This window comes from Apodemus sylvaticus, chromosome 5 (genome assembly GCF_947179515.1).
Source record: "Apodemus sylvaticus chromosome 5, mApoSyl1.1, whole genome shotgun sequence".
NCBI lineage: Eukaryota > Metazoa > Chordata > Mammalia > Rodentia > Muridae > Apodemus > Apodemus sylvaticus.
In genome coordinates, this window is record NC_067476.1 from 14,822,664 (window position 1) to 14,838,992 (window position 16,329).

General features: G+C 49.1%; 1 protein-coding gene across 1 annotated transcript in view; it reads right to left on the reverse strand.

Annotated features, from left to right (window-relative positions):
- The window catches only part of Ttll11 (tubulin tyrosine ligase like 11), a 228,454-nt gene that overhangs the window by 55,657 nt on the left and 156,468 nt on the right, over positions 1 to 16,329 (reverse strand). The gene's annotated exons all lie outside the window — the stretch shown is intronic.

A 16,329-nucleotide genomic window follows, 5' to 3' on the forward strand; every position in this document is an offset into this window, starting at 1 on the left:
CATAACCATCTTCCTCTTCCTCCTCCTCATCACTGTCATCATCATCATCATCACCATATTCACCACCATCACCATCATCACCTTCATATTCACCACCCTCAATCATCATGATCATAATTTACCATCACCATCACCTTCATTATTCATCACCATTGTCATTTCATCATTGCCACCATCATCATGATCACAGTCATTTTCGTCACCACCACCATCATTATCATCATCTTCTTCACAATCATCGCCATCACGGTTATCATCATCACCACGGTCATCTACATCACCACGGTCATCTACATCATCATCATTATCACCACGGTCATCTACATCACCACGGTCATCTACATCACCACGGTCATCTACATCACCACGGTCATCTACATCACCATGGTCATCTATATCACCACGGTCATCTACATCACCACGGTCATCTACAGCACCATGGTCATCATCATCACCACGGTTATCTACATCACCACCATTGTCAATATTAATGCTATCACTGCCATTATGGTCATGAGATTCACTGAGAACTTACTCTCTGACCTGCAGGATGCAAAACACACAGTGTACTTGATTTTTTTTTCTTCAAAGGATTTATCATGCTTAAATTATTATTTATTTCTAACTGTCCATGGAATACCTGTTTGGTTTTTTTTTTTTTCTCCTGAAAAATCCCAGAAGGGCAGGCCCCACAGTGGCTGCATCCATGGCGACACCTATGGCGGCTGCACAGCCTCGGCGAGGAGGCAAGGCAGGGATTGGAACTCTACGTCATCCTCCATATTCCCAACTCCTACATTCCTCTGCTTCTGATCGCCAGAGTGAACCTTTTCTTCCTTTCCTCTCTCCGTCAGTGCAAGCTCCCGCACACACTCCAGGAGAACAGAGACTTCCTGGCGGCTTCCACGAGACTGTGTGACAATTGTAATCAGCGGTTGTATTAGCCCGCTTCGCCACCTCCAGAATTAGCAGAAAAGGCCGACTTGAGCTTTCCCTGCGTAGCTCTGTTAATGAAGGGATCCTCTAATTACACACTCCGCGCGAGGCTGAGACACAAAACATTATAGTATTTAAACACAGTTCTGCATCAAAGCACAGGCTGCGTGAGTGCGGGTGGATGGGGACAGCCACGTGCAGGTGGCACTCTGAGGAAGAGACTGCTTTCTTTTTGACATCCAGTGTCACCCAAGCCCAGTTCATTGTCTGCAGAGGTCCTAGATCTCTTTTGGCTGCTGTGCATTCCAGGAGTCCCGACTCAGTGATTTCACAGGACTCCACCAGGCCAGAGAGTGGCTCGGCAGACTCCGTCAGCTCCGTTCACTGGCCGACTTGCCTCCTGGTCCCAGCACACCTGCCTCACCTGAAGGACAGGTTTTGAATCCCAAACCTCCTTTCCTCAGTGACCCGGGACTTATAGCATTCACACCCCATTTCCCTGGTGGGCCACTGCTCGGTGGAATCCTGTGTGAGGGAGACCTTATGTGCCTGTGTTTCCGTTGGTCTCGCTGTAAGTAGACCAGCCATGCCACTCTGTGCGGCGTCCAGATCCACACCTCGTGCCCGGGGATGGATGCAGGCTTCCGAGTCTGGGAGGCTGACGCCCTGCGTCCCTTCCATCCCCAGGTAGGTTCTGATGCTGTTCGTCCTTTACAGCTCAACTTAGAGGCCAGCCACCACCTCTTTCCTTACCTTCCACCCAGAAGAATGCTTCCTGCATTTCCCATGGTACTTCCCGGCAGAATCTATCATCTTCTGAATTTGCAACATGGCCATTTCTCCTGAAAGACTGTTGGAGATGAACTGATTTGTGTTCCCCTCGTCTCTTACACCTCACACCTGTTGTGAGGAAGGCCTGCTGGTGAATGAATGTGCGAGCAATGTGCTCTTGAGCTCAGATAACGGGAAGAACAACGACATGACGTTTGCTGGATGCTCTCAGCCTCCTTGAGAGCGAGGCTGTGGGATAACTCATGACAGCGAGAGCTCCTTCACCCTGGCTCTGTCTGCCACTGACTGAACAGGCATCAGGAAATTGTGTTATGTCTGAGTCTCAGTTTCCCTTTGGTGAAAGGGAGATGGACAGTATGGTCCGGCTCCCAGAGCTGGGGGCGGGGCGCTCCGTGGGAACACAAAAGCAAGGGGGGCAGCATCCTGGGTGAAGCATGGTGTGTGGGAAGCTGCTGCCACTCACTGGATGTGTGTGTGTGTGTGTGTGCATGTGTGTGTGTGTGTGCCACTCATAGGATATGTGTGTGTGTGCATGTGTGTGCATGTGTGTGTATGTGTGTGTATGTGTGCCACTCACAGGATGTGTGTGTGTGTGTGTGTGCATGTGTGTGTGTGTGTGTGTGTGTGTGCCACTCACAGGATGTGTGTGTGTGTGTGTGTGCGTGTGTGTATGTGTGTGTGTGCAGGCATGCAAATGCATGTGTACATGTATGTGTGTATGAATGATAGAAAGAAACATAGGTTCATAGATAGATAGGTAAGCATAGTTTTGTTAGGTGGCTTGAGATGGCCTTGACCTCAAGATCCTCGTGCTTTCAACCTCCTAAGTGCTGGATTGCAGGCATGGCCTCCCATGCCCATGGGACACATATTTATCAAGTGCCCACTCTGAAGTGAGGAACATAGCGCCCTTCAAGACCACCTTCTCCAGGAAAGTTGACCCTCTCCTCCTCCACTCTACAATCTCATTTTCCTTAAAGAACTCTGGCCCTAACAAAATTAGCTGTTTTTTTTTTTTAATCAGCTAGTAAATTAGGCATGCATATTAGCCTGACTTTTTACTTTATGTGATTTTGAATTCCCCTAACATATAGTTGTTGTCAGTATCTATTAAAGTATTTAATTTCTCTTGTCACCACTCAATTCCCTGAGCAGACAGCCAGACAGTGTGCTGTGGTGTTTCTCACAGAAGCACTGAATGTTTAGTTATGGCGGTGCAGTTTTTAGATGCTATCTACCCATTGGGTCTGGAGGCTCTAGAGAGACTGCATTGAGCTCAAGGCCAAGGTTACACTGAGGTGGTAGACGGGTAAGAGCTGAAGGCATCGCGAGGATCAAGCAGGCCTGTCTGTCTTTCACCAACTCAGTGACCTCAAGAAGGGCCTTAGCCTCTCTAGGCATCAGTTTTCTTATCTGCTAAGTGTGGCAGTGCCAGGCTGATGGGGTTTCATACGTTCTGAGCCGAATATCAAATGTAGAGAACCCAGGATAAGGCCAGGTATGTCCTCAATACGAGACAGTTTATATCAAGGCTGTGAAGACACAGAGACTAGGGTCTAGAAGCCGTCACACATCCCCAACACATACACACTGTACACACTGCACATACACACGCACACACATGCTTCTTCAAGTGGCTGATTTGCAAAGACTATAACTTGACTTGTGTGTGTGTGTGTGTGTTCAATCTGTAAGAGCTATCTAGCTACATTTTTCTTTTCTGTTCTTTTCTTTTTTCTCTTCTTTTCCCTTTTTTTAACACTTTTAAATTTTATGTGTATGGGTGTTTTGCCTGCAGGTACGTCTGTGTATGGTGCTTGGGGAAGCTGGAAGAGGGTGTCAGATCTTGAGACTACAGTTTATATAGTCCAACCCAATTGGGATCCAACCCAAGTCTTCTGGAAGAGCAACTAGTGTTTTTAACTGCTGAATCATCTTTCCAGCCCTCTGTCCTTTTTTTCTGAGACAAGAACTCTCATTGACCTTGAGCTTGCCAATTGGGAAGGGACTCACCTGTCCCTACCTCCCTGGCATAGAAATCATAGGCACATATCAGTGAACTCAACTGCTATGTAAGCACTCAGGTCTTCAAGCTTGTATAGGGAACATTTTACCAATGAAGCTATCTCCCCAGGCCCCTTGATATCTTCCTAACACTCATTCTTCCAAATAAATTAATATTTACTGGACTGGATTCAGTGAGTAGTCAAAGGTTTCCATGCCAACAGGAATATGATGTGGACCTCATTCCCCAAAGTCAGGGGACAAAGTCTTCACCATGAGGTTTCATTACTAACAAGCAGGCTCTAGAGTCAGAGCTGGCCTCTTTCTTGGTTGTCATGGTAACAACTAGCAACCTACCTCCAACCTGGCAAACACACGTGCCCAAGTGCTGTAGGGTGGGATGTGTGGAAAGTGGTAGTTCAGGGACAACTTCCTGTCCATGGAACTCCACGGCGTTCACATACTGTCAAAACAAAAATCAGCCAAGGTACACCTTTTGTCAAGAGGAGGAGTTACGGCTTTCAGTGTGCAGACAGACTCCTGGATGATTATAGGAAGATTCAGATCTGTTATCAGGGCCTGTCCTGGAGAGTATGGGAGACAGAGAAAGACAGAGAGAGAGAGAGAGACAGAAAGACAGAGACAGAGACAGAGAAAGACAGAGAGAGAGACAGAGAGAGAGACAGAGAGACAGAGACAGAGAGACAGAGACAGAGAGACAGACAGTGACAGACAGAGACAGAGAGATAGAGACAGACAGACAGAGACACACACAGAGAGAAAGAGAGATCAAGAGACAGAAAGACAGACAGACACACACACACAGAGAGGGAGAAAGAGAGAGACAGAGAGACAGAGAGACAGAGACAGAGAGACGGAGACAGAGAGACAGATAGACAGAGAGATAGAGACAGAGAGACAGACAGAAACAGACAGTGACAGACAGAGACAGAGAGATAGAGACAGACAGAGAGACAGAGACACACACACAGAGACAGAGAGAAAGAGAGATCAAGAGACAGACAGACAGACAGACACAAATACACACACACACACACACACAGAGAGAGAGAGAGAGAGAGAGAGAGAGAGAGAGAGAGAGATTTGAATACCATCCCTGGGTCCCTCCTGCCTTGCTCGGCATTTGAGGAACCGGGGCCAATGCTGACACTTGCTGTCCCCGGCTCAGAGCGCAGCTTCCCACCCGGATTAAACAATACGCATGTAGCTAGCACGTTTTCACCTTCCAAGCCTGCTCTCTGCCCATTGCTGTAGACAGCACAGGAGTCTGCCTAAACAGCTTTAATCTTTTTCTTCTCAGTCTTTGGCTTCGTGTAGCTTTTAAAAGTCACCTTCTAAGCCTAACACCTGCCAGACAAATCCACCCAGATGTCCCACCTGCATCCCAGTGAGTCCAGAGTTCCAAGCTGAACACAATTTGTTTCCCAGAACCTGCAGCTCGATATTTTCTTGGTTTTTGGCAACTTCTCTCACGCAGTTAGCCAAGCCTCAAAAACACTTCTTCCTTGTCCTCACCCTGGTCTTTGGGGGACAGCTTCAAAGGCGGCCCCACCCTCTCCGTTTGGAGGCCCTGAGTCTGCAGAGGTCGGGAAGCACGGAGTGAGGTGGTCAGGCTGTGAGGTGAGGCCAGGAGGCTTCAGCTCTGCCTGAGTGTGTGCACCCAGAGCACACTGACCATGGCTACTGCCCTTGGAGGTCACCTGTCTTCTTCCTAGGATTCCCATCTTCCAGATGAGACACTACCTAAGAGAACAGGGTCACACAATTTGCCCGAAGGCAGACAAGAATGGGACCGATTATGAGTACAGACTCCAGGACTCCTCTGGGGCAGGATCTCCCTATTACATAGCCCAGGCTGGGCTTTAATTTACAGTCCTTTGCCTCTTGAGAGCTGGGGTTACACATGTGCACCAACACACATGGCTTCAGCGTGGGTATGCTATGACCAGAGTGGTCAGCCTCTTTTCTCCTGTTGGTATGTTGGCACCCTGACACTAGAGCCAGCCTCGTGTATCTGATGAGATGAGTTAGTACCTGACTGGGCCTTCATGGAGAGTTCAGCCAACCTGGATTCCAGTCCACAGTGTGGGATGCTTTTAGTCCTCCCTCCCCCTCCTCTCACTCTTCCCTTTTCCCTCCTCCTCCTCTTTTGTGTTTGAGAATCTCACACATGCATACCATGTCATTGCATTCAAATCTACTTCCATTCCTTCCCTTCTCCCTCCTCCCCACCCCTGTAACTCCTCCCCTACTCTTCCTTCCCACCCCCACCCCATTATTTTCTCTGAATTTCGAGTGGTCCTTGTATAAACCTCTGAGTCCACTCAGAGCTGTCTATGTGCACATGGGTGAGGCCCATTGACTGGAGCACGGGCAGCCTCCCAGGGGCTGCATCGCTGAAGTTCAGATGTGCAGCTGCTCCGTTGTAACCAGGAAACACTATTTCGCTGTAGTCACACCCACCACCTCTGCCTCTTACAGTCTTTCTGCCCTACTCCTTGATAAACTTGTAGCCATGAGAAGAGGGGTATAATGCATATGTCCCATTTAGAGTTGAATAACCCATGGTCATGTTGATTAGCTGTAGAGAAGCCATACCTTGCTATATGATCTTGGCAAGATAGCCTTGAAGAAACTAAGGGCTACAGGACTGCAGTGGGCTGAACTGTGCCTCACCTTTCAGACATTTCCAGGTTCTAATCCCCAAGACCATGACTGTCCAAGCCCTTATCAGGACAATCTTTGCAGAAAAAAAAATCAAGGTAAAAGCTTTGAGATCATCTGGATTTAGAGGGCCCTAAATCTAGTGACAGGTGTCCCAATGTATGGATTGGCATTATGTTGACACACACGGTGGACAGGACTGGGGTGATAATACCAAGAAACAAACCAGAGCCACCCAAAGCTCCCTCTCTCTACATAATCAGAAGAACAGTGGCCGCATAATTTCACCCTGGGGTTCAGAACCAGAAAGAGATCTATTCCTGTGATCTTATTGTGACCCCTCCCCCAACCCTCCTCCTCCCCCCACACTGTCTGTTGGTGGTGACTGAGGCAGCTTTTAGAAGTGACCAGTAGGCCTCAGTATTCTCCTCTCTGGAATGGATGGTAATAGAGGGTTATTCTACAATAATGTAGAAACAGATTCAACAGGGCCTGGTACGCAGCGAGCCCTGCATGGAAGCCAGGTGCACAGAACTATTCTAGAACATTCCCAGACGATACCTTGGAAACATCTTTCCCAAGGCACACCTGCTAGCTGCCGCCACCTCCATCTCCAAACTGGCCAACTGTTTAACTTCAGATCCTGAGCACTGGAGGGTGGCACATCCCCTGTGAGCCCAGCTGCCAGGGACAAGCGGACAGCCCAGAGGCGTTTGTGTCCTTGCAAGGCTGGTGACTAAGTGCTGGCCCATCTCCAGCCTGAGATGATGAGCCTGTCACAGTGGGTTTCACAAAACATCTGTTCTCAGGAACAAGCTGGTCGTCTCCGGCCAGCTCTAGAGAAAACAGTATGTTTTTCCTATACACAGCCGTGACGCACTCACTGAAGCCCATTGTTTTTACAAAGTGACCCACTTCTTAGGTGGCCGGAGCCCATCAAATCATTGCAAGCACTGAGGACACGTAGGCAGCCTAGGAAGTTTCCTTTGCTGCCACAGTCCTGAGACCTGAGAAAACACTGACTGTGGCTTACAGGAACGTGGTTGGGGGGAACACTGTTAGCACTGTCTCTAACGTGAGGTTCCTCTCACGGCTGTGCCTGATTCCGCAGGGGAGTCAGGTCTGCGAGCTTCATGCACATGGATGGCAGCTGTGGCTGAATGATAACCTGCAATTTCCCTGCCAGTGCTAATCGACTTTGGTTGGTTACTGAGCATATGACTAGGCTCTGCTATGCCAGTGCACACACCGGTGATCCCCGGGATCCGAACGGAGCTTTGCTGGATTTGATTCAATTCCAGCTTAAGCTAAGGCTGCATAAAGTAGAGTGTCCCGAGTGAGACGGGCAGATCATGCCTTGGCATGAGACAGAGAGATCAGATATGCAAATAGGAGAGAGCTGATTGCTGTCATCATGGTCTGAGATGTAGGGGAGTGGCCTGGGCCCAGGAGCAGAGACCCTCCCAGGGATAGGACAGGGCATGAGGAGAGGGGTCCCTCTTGCCTTGGGCACTGGGTCTGGCCCAGCATCTGTGATATTCCCAGGGCAGTTTATTTGTACCGTGGCAGCTGTGTGCTATGCCCTTTGGGAGTCAGGCCTCCACTGCTCATGAATCCGGGGGCCTGGAATGGATCCTGCTTTCTGCTACCCAGGTCCCCTGCTGACTTGTGGCTGTTGTGGCTGTGAGCCATCCATCCCTCTCCAGTTGTGTCACCAGGAGACCACTGCCCTGTATCTCCTCTCTCATTTCCCTCTTCATTTCTCAGGATCCTGTGTTCTACCTGGACCTCGTGCCTTTCTCTTCCTGAGCAGTCTGATGCTGTGATCCCCATATGCATGGGGAAAGGGGGGTGTCAAGTCTATCCTGGCTGACAGGTAAGACTCCAAGGTCAACTGTGAATAGTGCAAAGGGACATGCATATAACATTTGGCACCCTGAAGTCTGCTCTCCAAAATGGGGGAAAAGGCTCTGGGCACAGGGCATTCCAGGCCAGCATTCTTGTTCTGTCTGCAGACAAGGACTGAACTTTGGAGAAGGAACCTGACTTGTCCAAGGTGGCTTAGCGTATAGGTTTCAGGGCTGTGACAGCATCTGCAGCTCTCCCATGACGCACAGTCAGCTCTTTGCAGACAACATGTGCTTTGGAGTCATCTCTAACCCTCAGTCTAGGACAGTGGCTTGGTACACATTGCTCAGGCCTGGTATATACATGTCAGAGCACAGAGGGATAATTTTAGGACTCTGCAGATCTGCTCTGAGCCTTTTCTGCCTATAACATGAAATAGATGTGGAAACGGATTATACAACAGCCAGAGATGCTATGTTGCACTGACAACAGCCAGAGATGCCACGTCATGTTTCCATGCTAATTTACTTCCTGCCTATCTGTGATTCTGCTCACACAATGACAACTATGTCATTGGCCATGGCCTGCAGGCCCTGCCTTGGGGGCTTTGTACATGGTCCTACCAAGTCCTACATCAACCTTGCCAGGCAGGAATCACCAGTCCCTCTCTACAGGTGGGGATTAAGGTATAGGAAAATTAAGGGTTAGCCCAAGGTCACACGTCTTATGAGAGCTGGAGCAGGCTGCGTCTGTCTAAGTCCAGCTATGCCGGCATGGGAACAGCGAATTAACTGACCAATGGCAAAAGGTTTGCTCTATCCTAGGCACCGAAGTATGGATATCTTCAATCTTCTCCCCTTGACACTACAGGTGTGGACATATAGACTTAGGCAGGTAAAGTGAATTTTCCAGGTGCCCAACACCCAGCTAGAGAGTGACAGAGACCAGAGTAAAAGGCACAGTGTATGAAAGTAGCATTCCCTAGTGTTTCCACTGTGTGGCTGCTTACCCTGCATGCTGCTGAACCTCGGAGCGCGAGGCTGACTGCTTCAGTTCTACACCTTCATTGTGTTTCTCATCCATCTCCCATCCTTTCTCCTCCACACCCTCTAGGGAGAACACCAGTTCCCAGGGCAGGAGCTGATGGTGTCCTGTGCCTCCCTGCTCCTCAGGTTCCGCACACAGGAACACTCATAAACCCCTGTGCAGAAGGCAGCTCTGAGACTGCAAGCAAGCCCTAGGAGAGTGTTTTCTTTTTTTATCAGATGTCTTGATCATGGTGTCTCTTCACCGCAATAGAACAGTCAGTAAGATACTGGGGTCAGCACCCAGGTGCGAGGAGTCGAGGAGGGGAATCTTGGGATCATGAGATCCGAGGAGAACCTGCTTCCTTTCCTTGTAGAAGCCACCTAGAAGTCTTCCCATCATCTGTCTCCTCTGGGAGCTGGACGGATCAGTGACAGCCCCAGAGAGAGTTCCTGTCCTTTCTTGTCTTATCCATCACATTTTGGCAGCTTGCCCTTGGAGCACAGAAAACATCCAAGTCCACTCTCTTCCCAGAGTCCACGCTATTTATAATCATCACGTCATGAGGTGAGAACACCCAAGGACCTTGGGATCCAGCTTTGCCCATTGCTTGCCTCCTTATGCATGAAAACACTGGTTCAGAGATGCTGACTGACTTGTTCATATCACAGAGCTTCTGGGGAATTTCACTTTCCTTAATATAGAATCTCTCTTCTCTCTAGTGGGGACCTAAAGGAATCTGGAGTTTTAGTCTAAATTCTCATCCTGGCCAGTGGAATCACAGAAGAGAAACTCATTGGAGCCTGAATTCTTTCCAGTCAGCGGTGTCCAGGTGGTTTCAGATATTTGAGTCCCATTGGGGTACCTTCACCACTTCCCACACAGAGGAAGCAAGTGAGACCCCCAACCTTCTTGCTCTCATTGTCCTCTAGAAAAACTCATCAGCAGAGGGGTGACAGCAATCTCCCTTGGTCTCTGCTATGCTCCACAGAGGAGGGAAGTGATGGTCCTCTGTGTGGGCACAGGAGCTCTGTACACACTGGAGACTCACGTGGGTGATGGGCGGAGCCAACGACAGGGGGAGGGGCGCTGAGCTAGGAGCTAGGGCTGTGGGAGAGTCAGGAAGGCAGGGAAGGGGTGACCTGACTGGAAAAGGACTCTGGTCCCTATCTCTTAGCAAGGGAGCCATGAGTCTTCCTCAGCCTCCGACCGACGAATGCACAAGTTCATTCCCAGAGGAAATCATTACTCCTAATTATTATTATTAGGCATAATGACTAATTAGTAAAAATAGCTACCATTTACACAGTGCCAACTTTCGCCTGCTTCTTAATGTGCATTTTTCCCTCTATTTTATTCTTTCAGGCTTATTTTCTATCTTCCTAATTATAAAGTCAATATGTGCTCAAGGAAAAAAATATCAAAAAGACCACAAAAAGAAGAAACAAAAGGGGCAAAATATTCAGCATTTGGCTCATGGTAAAATATTGGAAGAATCGTTAGCGTGCTGCTGGCTTCCCAGCCTTCCTGTTCCATTCTTCTTCGTGTGTGTGTGTGTGTGTGTGTGTGTGTGTGTGTGTGTGTGTGTGAGTGAGTGAAAGAGACAGACAGACAGACAGACAGACAGACAGAAATTTAAGGAAAATGATCAGCCTGAGGATCCAAAGTCATGCGTCAGGAAATGGGGTGAATAGGGATTCTTACCCAAGCCTTTCCTTTTTTTCCATGCTCACATCCCTCTGCCTACACCAAGGGTGAACTGAAGATTTGTTTGTCTGGAGGTATAGTCTTGATACATAGCCCAGGCTAGCCTCCTAAGCGCTGGGATTACAGGGATTGTGCCACTGCCCGTGGCTTATGAGGGGGTGGCTTCCATTGCCTTTTGCTGCATTCCCTGTCCAGTTCCCTGTTTTATGCCCTGATGAGAGAAGCAACAGCAGTAAAGAGACCAGTAGCCCCACTATGTGCTCTTGACTAGTCAGTACCTGACTACGGGAAGCGAGGAACCCTTACACTTCCATGAAGTCATTCTGTCAGAAACTGGAGGAAATCTGTGTTTTCTGTCCATATAGATATCTGGAAAGCTGAAATCAGAAAGCACAAGGAACTCTTTTTTTGCAGGCTGCGTTGCATGAGACAGTTAAAAAGTAAGTTCTACAGAGATTCTGCAGAGTGGCTCAGAGGATGGCCCCACCCCCACCCCTGGGGTGGGAGTGGTCAGGAGGGATCCAGAGTCCACTTCCTGCCGAATGTTTGATCAGAACCAAAGGCACTCAGTGTCTTTATTAGACAGAGAAATTGGTGAGGTGGCTCGTGTGACAAGCACTGTCACATAAGGGGATACAAAATGAACATCATAGTGTCCCTTCCTAATGGGAACTCACAGTGGAGCAGAAAGGGTCTCAGAAGTGCCGCTCCACACCTAAGGTGCCGTCAAGAAGCGGTGGGGAGGGGTTAAGCTCACACACTAAACCAGAAATAACCAAACCCCTCTCAGGATCAGATCTGTACAGACAGCTCTATGTGAGGACACAGGTGAGAGAGAAGTTACAGTCTGGATGGGGAGGGCCAACTGTTTCAAGGTTTTGCTTTTAACTAAAGTCCTATGTTGATGGACACACAGTCAAAAAGACAAAGGGGGAAGTCAAGCCATCTTCTCCTTATCTGCATTTCTTAAGTTTAGTAGCAGCGAGCTGGCACACTCGCTCCCTCCACAGCCCTTAGGCTCTTTCAGTAAAGGCTGTCAGAAGAAGACGCTGGAACGTGTTTTATTTCCCTGCAGACAGTGTTCCTCCAAAGGCTCACCGTGTGTTTGTATATGTGTGTGTTTATGTGTTTGTGTAGGGGCCTATGGGCACACGCACTTGTGATTGCACGCCTATGTTTATGCCTATGTATGTGTGTGAACATGTTTGGCTATGTGCGTATTTGTATGGGTATGTGTGTGTGCATATGCATATGTTTATGTGTGAATGTGTTTATGTATGTGGATGTATGTTTGTGTGTCTGTGTGTGTTTCTGTGTGAGAATGCTGTTCCATTGTCTAAAGCCTCTACTTAGTTACCTCTAGGTAGATAAAAGAAGAGTTCTTGAATTCTGTCCCTGAGACCTATGGGAGAAACAGATTGCTGGGAATGCTGGGGAAGCAAAGAATGCTGGGAATTCAAAGGAAGCAGGGATTCAGGCTAAGCCAATGCTGAAGACATAAAGGTATTTCCTGTGCCACCCATAGGACACATGTACCCCTTCCTTCTGACCCCTCTGAGGGCAATTCTACAGCCCACCCTGTCCTCAGCTGTGCTTCCCTGAAGCCTAATCCCTTCTCCTCCCCTCCCTTCCCCCACTGTTTTCCTTTTCCTCTCCACTTCCCAGTCCCTCTTCCTAACTGTTCCAAACTGCAGTTACTTCCGTGTGGAAGGTCACATGCCCGCAGAGGGAGACCTGCAGGTGCCCTTAGTGAGGCCTGGGGTTGACAGGGCAACTGCAGAGACTCCCCTTTGCCCCACAGCAGGAAGCAGCATCCAAATCTATTGTTAGAGGAGCCTTCTTCACACTGTACCGGGATGGGAGGGTCCCAAGGGTGGTGGCTGCCCCAAACCAAAAGGAACAGCATGTGGAAAGGCTCAGAGGCAGCTGAGAGTCGCAGCCAGCCTCACCAGGGGTGAGGTGAGCTCTTCCTTCGACTCCTTAGAAAAGGAGTTTTGCCAAGTAAATGTCACTCAGGGCCTACTCAGCAGCTTTTCCAGCCGTATTAATTGAATGTGACCTGACAATCTAGAAGCCGGTGGACTTTAATAGAGCCTGAATATCAAGGGATGTGGTACAGACACAGAAGAGGCTCCCTTGAGAGTCCAGGCACGCCTGACCACTGCTCACAGGCTGTGTGCTTGGGGTAGTTTAATAGTAAATCCTGAGTTTCTACATTGCTTTGAGGCTCGCCTCAGCTCTGTGAGGCAAGGCAAGATGGGAGGCTGAGCATCTCTCTGCTGCGCTGCTGAGGCCGGAGCCCAGCCTTCTCTGCTTTGCTTGTCCCTCCAGGCCCAGCGCGGCTCCTTTCTTTCCTCCCTCCAATGCTCAGCCTCATGGGCAGGACTCAGGACTCCCATCCTTCCCAGCTTCCGCTTCTCACCAGCCTCCTTTGCCCTCCTTCCTCCTTCCCACACTCTGTTAACACCACCATCGTCATCCTGAGCATGAAATGCTTCGGGACAGGGAGAGGCAGAGAGGGTGGCAGAGAATGGGGTGGTGCTGGTGGTAAGGCGGCTGCGCTGTGGGACCCACACACGGGCGTCCACATGGACACAGCAACGACTGCTGAGGCGGCTGGGGCTCAGCCGCTCTTCTCTTCAGGGGGTGTCTCAGTTTGCTTTTGCTGTTGTGTTAACACACTGACAAGATTCAGCCTGGAGGAGGATAGGGCTGATGTGACACACAGGTTACGAGGCAGGAATTGAAGAAGGTATCATGGAGGAACGCAGGTACTCACTTGTTTTCCATGGCCTGCTCAGCCTGCTTTCTCATACAGCCTAGGGCCCCTGCCTGAGGGCGGCCCTGCCCACAGGGGGCTGGGCGCTCCCCCAACAATCATCACTCAATAAAATGCCCCAAGGGACTTGCATATAGTCTAGTCTGATGCGGAGGAGGCCATTCCTCAATTGAGGCTCCCACTTCCCAAACAACTTTGTGTCACCTTGCGATCATGGAGGGTAAGTTGGGCTGGCCGGGCCGGGCCAGCGGGCCAGCGGGGGAATGTGACTGCAGTCTAGGGGCTCAGGCCACACAGAGGGGTCTAACCATCTGCCACACAATCGCTACTCAAGTACTCAGTGGTGGTTAGGTCCTTGGTGGGGTCCACATGGCAAGATGACTGCACATGGCCCTCGGTGGGACAGGGACACTTCACTGCAGTGGCAGGTGTCCTTAGGGAGCAGGGTAAAATGTGTGTCCAGACAGCTGCTGGGCTGGGAGGAGTCACACCTGCCTGGCGTTTTTCATGTAGGCTCACTCCGTGGCATGCTGCCCCCCCTACCCCCGCGCCGCCCTGCTGTGCTTGGTGTTCTCAGGGAAGACTAGAACGCCATTATACCACTTCTCTCTCTTTCTCCACAGTCCCTCTATCAGAGGACATGCTGTGTGAAGGAGCTGTTGTCACCACACTGCCCATTTCTCTCTGGTTCCCTTGGCTTCATGTCTGTCGGCCATCTTGGACCTCTTTGGCATGAGTCCTATGCCGGTGAACTCGTCGACTGCTCTGTCTGCCAGCCTGTCCTCCCTAGACATGGCTTCCTTCTTGCTCCTTCTTTAGGAGGCTCTGCCAAACAATCCCTGACACAAACCATGTTCTCCTCACTTGCTCTATATCTTGGCTGTTTTCCCCCTGTTTTCTCCTTCCTCATAACCACTGCCAATAAGACGGAGGACCTACGAGATTTGGGGTTTTGCATCGTTCATCCCCAGCTGCTTTGGGGTAAGGTGCGCCTCAGATGCAAGCTGTCTATAGAGCAAATGGAGACAGTATTTGCCCATGTTAAAGGGTGAGAACAAGAAGCCAGTGGGTGCTTTGAAGAGCCCACGTTCATGCACTTGGTGTGTGGGAGTTGATTCCAGAATAGCCCGTGCTTATTAAGCTCTTTATAGCACAGTGACCCTGAAGTCACTGTCCAACAAGGGTCTCTTGACCTCAGTAAAGGCATATGTTGCTCTGAACTTCTAAGAGTCTTCATTAAGACAAGTTCATGGGAATATGATTCTATGTCATTCCTCTGAGCATTTGACGCTGTTCCTGCTGGAATCTGTTGTCACGTTCAGACGACCTGGCTGCCTAATTCTCCCTCCTCTGCCATATGCGCTGGCCTTTTGTGTCTTTGGTATTTTGTACTTTCTTGTTTCTGATGTTTCTATCTGTGGATAGTTAATTTAATCAATTAATTAACTTACTTTGAGATAGGGTCTTACATTGTAGCCCATGCTCAATTGGAACTCACTACTTGTACCAAAGCAGCCCCCAATTCACAGAAATCCCCCTGCCTCAGCAGGCAGGCTGAGTCACTATCCCCAGTTCATTTTAATTATATTTCTTGGGACTCTGTGGGCTTTCTGATCATTTTGCCATTTATTTCTAAGTTTCATTGGAAGATTCCCATCCTTACTTTGTCTGAAGTCTTTGGCAGTGTTCTTTGCCCTTCAGGTTCGCCCTTGTCCACTCATGGTTTTCATGGGATTCTTAGTAACCTCTGTAACGTCTTCTTTGATTTCTCCTCACTTGGTCTAACAAGCTAATTTGTCTGTCCCCCGAATTTCTATTTTAATAATACTAGTTTTTCTTTCTAAAGGTCTGATTGAGTTTTTATAAAATCTGACTTATCTGGGTATTTTGTTGTTGTTATTGTTTGTTTGTTTGCTTGCTTTGCTTTTATTTTTTTATAAGCTTGCCAACCTGATTTTACTTATTTTTTTGTTTCTTTAAAGACTTTAAGTGTACTTATTCAGTGGTCTGTATGCAATAATTTTAATTTCCATAGCTATTGTGCCGCTGAGTCTCAGCTTTGTCATTCCCCTTTAGCCTTCCTCATTTGCCCTGCTCTCCCGAGGGTTTTAAGTAACCCCTTCCTTTCCATTTTGGACCCGCCTTCCTTGGAGCACCACTGGTTTAGACTGCTTGAGTTCCACATGGAGTTGGTCCCATTTAGTCATATTGCTGGAAGTACCAGTGACTGAACCATGGATGCCCTGCCTTTCAAACCGCGCATATAATGTAAATTCTGATCCCCAAACTCTCATCAAGAGGGGTTCATGGGTTCTTAAGGAGGTAGCCATTACTTCTTGCTCTAGGACCAGAACAAGACTGAGTGTTCATCCATTGTGCACATGGCTGTGTCCTCTCCAGGTCTCCCACTAAAGGATCCCTCGGGGTCCTAGCTCCATGAACATTTCTGGTCTAACTCCTTCACTGTTTTATGTTCTAGATTTCATCTCCCTCCTCCAAACATCAGGCCCAAGCTCCAGGCTGGCAGAGATATAACCCCAAAGGGGCAACCC